The sequence below is a fragment of the Cupressus sempervirens genome, chromosome 3 (assembly GCF_028749045.1).
Source record: "Cupressus sempervirens isolate cs-2001-9-10 chromosome 3, ASM2874904v1, whole genome shotgun sequence".
Taxonomy (NCBI): Eukaryota; Viridiplantae; Streptophyta; class Pinopsida; order Cupressales; family Cupressaceae; genus Cupressus; species Cupressus sempervirens.
In genome coordinates this window covers 707,600,387-707,606,721 of record NC_143120.1, presented here as the reverse complement: position 1 = coordinate 707,606,721, position 6,335 = coordinate 707,600,387, and positions in this window count along the sequence as shown.

The following is a 6,335-nucleotide window of genomic DNA, read 5'->3' as shown; positions in this document are numbered from 1 at the left end:
TAGATTTGTTTAATGATTTTGCAAGTAAACCAGTCTTGTGTAGGATGAATAAGAAAGAAGAGAAGCAATCAGAGGCATAGAGGAAACAAGTTAAATTAGTTCTTAGTTTAGGGAAATCAAAGGCATTTTTATAGGACAAAGAAAGATCGTTGTTGGCTACAAAGAGATCCAAAATGATTTAAAATATGAATTTAGGTCAATAAAAAATGTGCACAAAGCTAATCAAGTAGAAGAAAACCATACATGCTTAAAGTCTATGAACATCTTAACGTTCTTACATTTATATTGATATAATATTTAAGGATTCAACCCTATATAGGTTATCAAATAAATTTTCAATGGAAGAAAATGTCAAAGTGGTGCAAGCACAAGGTGTACAACTAATAACCACCTTGGAATTGAAAAATTATGAGAAACTAATGACATATCATGATGTAATAGTAGAATATGGTGATACATCTTCTTTTTGGTGTTACATATACATGATTTTTGGTAAAGCATGATAAACATTTTGAGCATAGATTTTGAACTTAAGAATTCACATTTTATTTTTGCTATGACAATGTTAAAATTAGTATTGTAAATTCTTGAATTCTTACATGTTTATCTTTTAGTGATGTAACTCATTAGTAAATTTAAGAAAGTGTCCACATAACAAAATTTAGAATTCTAATCAATCAAGTAGGTCTAGCTAGAGGTTTTCAATTAATTTTTGTCACCCCCTTAAAAATACATATCCCTTCTTCCCATTACTTTTTATGCACCATCCATCTACCTATTTTAACTCTTAGATAATCACAATTGGTCCTCAATTTTAGCTTGTGTAATTAAAACGGAAGAATTTCATTTGGTTACTGCTGTAATATATGAGGAACATAAACATAGATTAACCTTTTGATGTCACTATGGAAATATAAAATGGAAGTCAAGCATGCGGTGTCACAAGAATATCAAAGAAGCATATAGTAAGCTTTAGAACAAAAAAATCTTATTCATGGACCAAAGTAGGTTACAACAAGGATTATCATGTAGATCAACATATTCAAAAGCTTTTTTAGTTTCAAAGAGTAAAGGCACATAATGAAAATCAGAAGTCTCTTAAATTTCTCTAATTATATTTGGTTTGTTTCTCTGTGATAGTCAATCTCTTAGACGTGTATGACTAGATATGTTTTCATTTATTTTTTATTTCTATGGGAGAAATAGAAATTCTTACAATATAGCATTAAAATTTTAATGTATCTGAATTCATCTTGCAAAAAATTCTCAATATAGTGAAAAGTTATGTTATTGTGATGCATTTATGTATGCTTGTCTTGTAATTGGAGACTCTAAGAGTTGTACGACTCTAGAGTCAATTGTTAAAACTATTTATATTACAAGTAGGAATGCACCAATTGATTGATGAAGTAGAGGTAAAATGTTGTAATCTTTCATCGAGGACGTGTTAAGAAGGGTAAATATTTCCTTATATCTTGATCTACCACTCCTTCATATAGAAACCTCTCAGGAAATTCTAGAGGCATCTCAAGTAATTGTTTGATATATTTTTAGAGCCAAACTAGATGCATTTTTAAAAGATCTTGCATACTCTTGACTTAATCTTCTCAAATTGATTGTTCTACTCACTTTCTCATTGGATATAGAGCCTTGACTTTGTCACTTCTTTATTTGTACTATACAGGTATGAAAAACCTAACATCTCTTTAAGAAAAGGCAGAACTTATAGTCCTTCTCCAACTCTTTAATAGTACTAACTATACCATACTATACTATGCAGAGGCAAACAATACTATGATCATAAATAATAACTAGGCCTAGGCTTGTTCATGCCCATGATATGATCATGTAGTAGGCAATCCATATTAAACAATGAAAAAAGTTCAAAATAGTCACGAAGGAAGCCTATTTTTGAGGCTTGAATATTGATTTGAGTTTTTTAACTCAATGTTGCATTAATGCCACTATTTATCAATTAACTTAATCCTAATGACCTCACTTGAAATCTTTCTAATGGTAACAACTTGGTCTTGCAACTTTCAACTTCGTGGTTAAAACTTGTGAATGAATTAGAATGAGGCTTGGATGTTTACTTTTAAATCTTTTGTGAGTGTTAAGGGTGTTGGTGAGGCTATGTGCCATTAGGGCTTGTTGCACATATTTAATGAATTCTTGGAATTGCTAGGAGACACTTTGGATTCCTTTGTATATCTCAAGGACTACACAGTATCCTTAGATGAAGGGGATGTTTTAGAAACATCCCCAAGCTTTGAGTGGTAGTGGTAGTATGATTGGGGAACATTCCTTCCAAGTCCCTACATCTCAGGGATATGGTTATTTGATGGGTGGGAGGGATCTGTCCCTATGGAATATTGCTAAATACTTGCAATGGTGAAGGGAAGACTACTCTTACTTTCTTTTGAATACAAATTTGTTTGGTTGAAATTGTGATCTTAGTTGTTTCTTGAACTCTATTTTGAGTTTCTCATCTTCTTTTGTAGCATGATGTCCTTTGAGTATAGCTATTCTTGGCACAACCAAATCTTCATAGAGTATCTCATGTTTTTCTTTTGCATCTAGCATGAATGTCTTATAGAGTTTCAAGTAATTAAAATTAATAATCGAGTACATCTTCCAAAAATGACACATCAAGTTTGAATGCATTTTCACCTATGGCCATCAAAATTGTGTAGGGTTCATATTTTAGTAGCTTAACTTTATTATCTTTCCCTAGCAAGTCTCAAGAAAACCAAACTTTATACCATACCTTGAGTTTTTGTTCCTTCCTTCGCTTATCATGTCTCTCTTAATATAATTATTTTATTATTATGAGTTGTTCCTTAAATTTAGATTTGTACAATCTTCTTAAAAAACTTTGATTCTTTAGTCATCTCAATTTTTTTCCTTACTTATGTATCCTACTTATCAAAAACTACATCAAGTCAACTAGAAGGGAAATATCACAAGAATACCTCAAATGATGACTTAGTAGTATAGAATATAATGTACAACTTTTCACAATTTTACAAGAATGTTGAATGTAAACTCTTTCATAAGAATTCAAGAATCAATAAATATTTAAAATTACTTACTACTTGTTAATTATATTAGAAATGATGTTTTCTTTTAGAGAAGAAAAATATCCATGCCACACAACTCAATTATTATCTTGGGAAATCCCAATGCATAGGAAGAATTTGTCTTATAATAATAGTTAGGGCCTTGTGACCTCTTTTTTTCAATCTTGAGAAGACAAGAAGAAGTGGGACATCATTTTGCCCTCTAATTTTGTCTTTTCTAGTTAAATGAACTACCAAAGTTTTTCCTTATCCTTAAATAAATCAAATCATACTTTGAACTCAACTTTTACTTTATATATTTCTATGGATGATAGGTTTCCCCCCAACCCTAGGAGAGTTACCATATTTGGGAAGTTGAAATGTGAGTAGTTTGGTAATTGACATTTATAATTTAATGTTCTCATTGTTGGTTAATGATAAACTAGTTGCGGTTCTAACAAAGTGTCCTATTTTGATTGTGGTACTAGTCATGTCACAATAGTTTGATTCCATCTGTCGAAGGTTGAATATTTCCCAAAGAATGCCCCTGTTCAGGTCAATATGTTGTATTCTTGCAACTATATTTTTTCTTTGACTATGTACTTGAGTCAAATTTGCATTAAAACAAGTACATGTGTTGCAGTCAACTTGCACAAGTTTGAGGATATAATACAATGGTTTCCTAAATCCTGCATTATGTGGTTATAGGCAAGCCACTTGTACTACATTATCTATACAAGACCCTTCCTTTTAGTTTTCCCTTTCTTCCTTCTCCACTAAAAAATATCACTTCAAAGACATAGATTGACACAATAAGAGAAAAAATAGACATAGATCGGCACAACAAGAGACAAAATATTTATTCACTCCTGAATCCTAAATGATAGTTTCGATTGTGAAATAATATGTATTCTCTCCTGAATCCAAAATACATATTCCTAGATGCGGAGTGAAATCAAAATCAAATAAAAAAAGGAATTACTATTATAGAGCTATTGTAAAGGAAAATAACTTTTTTGTTTTAGGCATTGCACGTATATCATCGATTGAGTCACGCTTTAACATGTTATCATCCAGACCGAAGACCAAAATAATTAAAATTAGGAAGGCTGGATCTATTTCATCAAACATATGATAGAAGCTAAAAATATTATTTGGGGCTATTGCTAGTGAATGGGAACAAATAGCCAAAATGTGATTGAACTCACCACAAAAAAAATCAAACTATGATTGATCTCACTACAAGGAGGGATCAATGCTCCTCCTTTCTTGTATCTTTTGATCAATGCTCTATGATTCTTGTAACTTAACCAAGAAAAAAACCCTAAAACTGTTTATAGCCTAAATTTGAGAGAGATGAGCCAAACTGACCTTCGAGGATTTAACGCGCTCAATAGGATTTGTGTTTTAAAAACCTTGAAGAAGTTTAGAAATTCAATCAAATGGGGAGATTCAGCTTAGTTGTTCTAGTGAAGGCAACTCATTTAAAGCTTCCAGTTGGGGTTAACGTTAAAATGAGATTATTCATGACTTCATTTAATGTTAAAATGATCTCATTTGTTCTTTATTTTGTTATATTCTCGTTGTTATCCAAATACCGACGACACCATCCAATTTTAGATGACGTCTGTGACACTTAAAAAAAAAATGCCACATTCACATGAAAATGCCTCCACCGTCCCAAATTGCCATTGCAATTTGACCCGAAATGTACTAGTGTGGCCATGCCCAGTTATTCCCTCACTTGGAGGTTCGTGTGTCGGTGCTAGAACACGTATTGCAGAAATCTCTACATTGTGCTCCATGGAGTCACCTACAACTTGAGCATGTTCAGTTCCAATATTCATATCTCCAGTATTACCTATATTTCCTCCTTTGGCCTGTTGCATGGTATCCTCACTTGGTTTTTGTCCCTCTGTTTGATATGTGGTATTTGGTAACACAAATAAAGAACCAACTAGTATGTCTACAACACCTTTTTCTTTTGGTTTTGAAAAATCTCTGATATGCTGAATGACTGGTTAAAATCTAGTTATGTGTGCATGCATAGGCTCGGTTGTTACAATTACAATTACATCTTCGTCTTTCTTCTATGGCTTAGTTGACACTGTATCTGTCAAATCTTCAATTGTTATACTCTCTTTACCTCCAACAATGTCTTCCACCATTTGATGTACATAATCAACAACATCTTGTGGGGAAATTATGTCAAACTCGTCATTTTGATTTTCCTCGATTTGTGTGTCATCTACATCAATTGTTTCATTAGGATCCTTTATAGTATAGACCTGTCTCTATATCACGTTTGAGTCTTCATCAACAAGTTTCAAGTTAATAGATAAGACATAGAGGGCTCTATCTTTCTAGACAATCAATTCTTGTACTTCTCTAATGCGTCGCTAATTTCTTCCAAACCACAAATTATGGTGTAAGATTTTCCAATGTTCTGCTCCTCATCTCTTTTTCTTTACTTAATGCATATCGACACCGACTATGAATTCATTGATAATTTGATCTCCAATTTCAATTAGTGCATATTTTAATTTTGTCATCATAACAATTATTGCATCTTATAGTTTCTTTTTATCTTCATCATTCATTGATTTATACTTGTAAAATTTGAAAGTTCCAAGGCCACTACTCTCACTAAATTTCATCTATTATTTTTATCCTTCTATAGAAAATAAATTATGTATGGCTTATCTCATCATATTCTATTTTCTCACTATTATCAGCCTCTTCTTCATCATCTTTAACTAGAGTCTCCTTATCTTCTTTGTAGATTTCTTAGCCTCTTTTCTTGATGACTCGGTAGTTTTCTTTTTCTTCAAATAAGTTTTCACATACTTGTGGTGTTGTTGACTTGGTAATTTTGACAAAACCCTTTTTTAATGTTGAAGCTTCTTGTGCTACCCAAAATTGGGATCTTGTTTCCTTGGGGCTTGCAGGGGTGGCAATTGACCATTTCTTTCCTTTAGAAGAGTTTGGCTTGGCAATGACTATTGCCTTGCCCTTCCCCTCTTTTTTTGCTTCATCTTCCCCTTTACTTTTGGCAATCATTAAGGTTCTGTTTGTTTCATCTCCATTGAATGTACTTTCATATGTGCTTAACATATTCTTTGACAAGGCCACTACTTTTACTAAGAGCATGTACAATTTCATCTATTATTTTTGTCCTTATATATAAAATAAATTATGTATGGCTTACCTCATCATATTCTATTTTCTCACTATTATCAGCCTCTTCTTCATCATCTTTAACTATGAGTCTCCTTA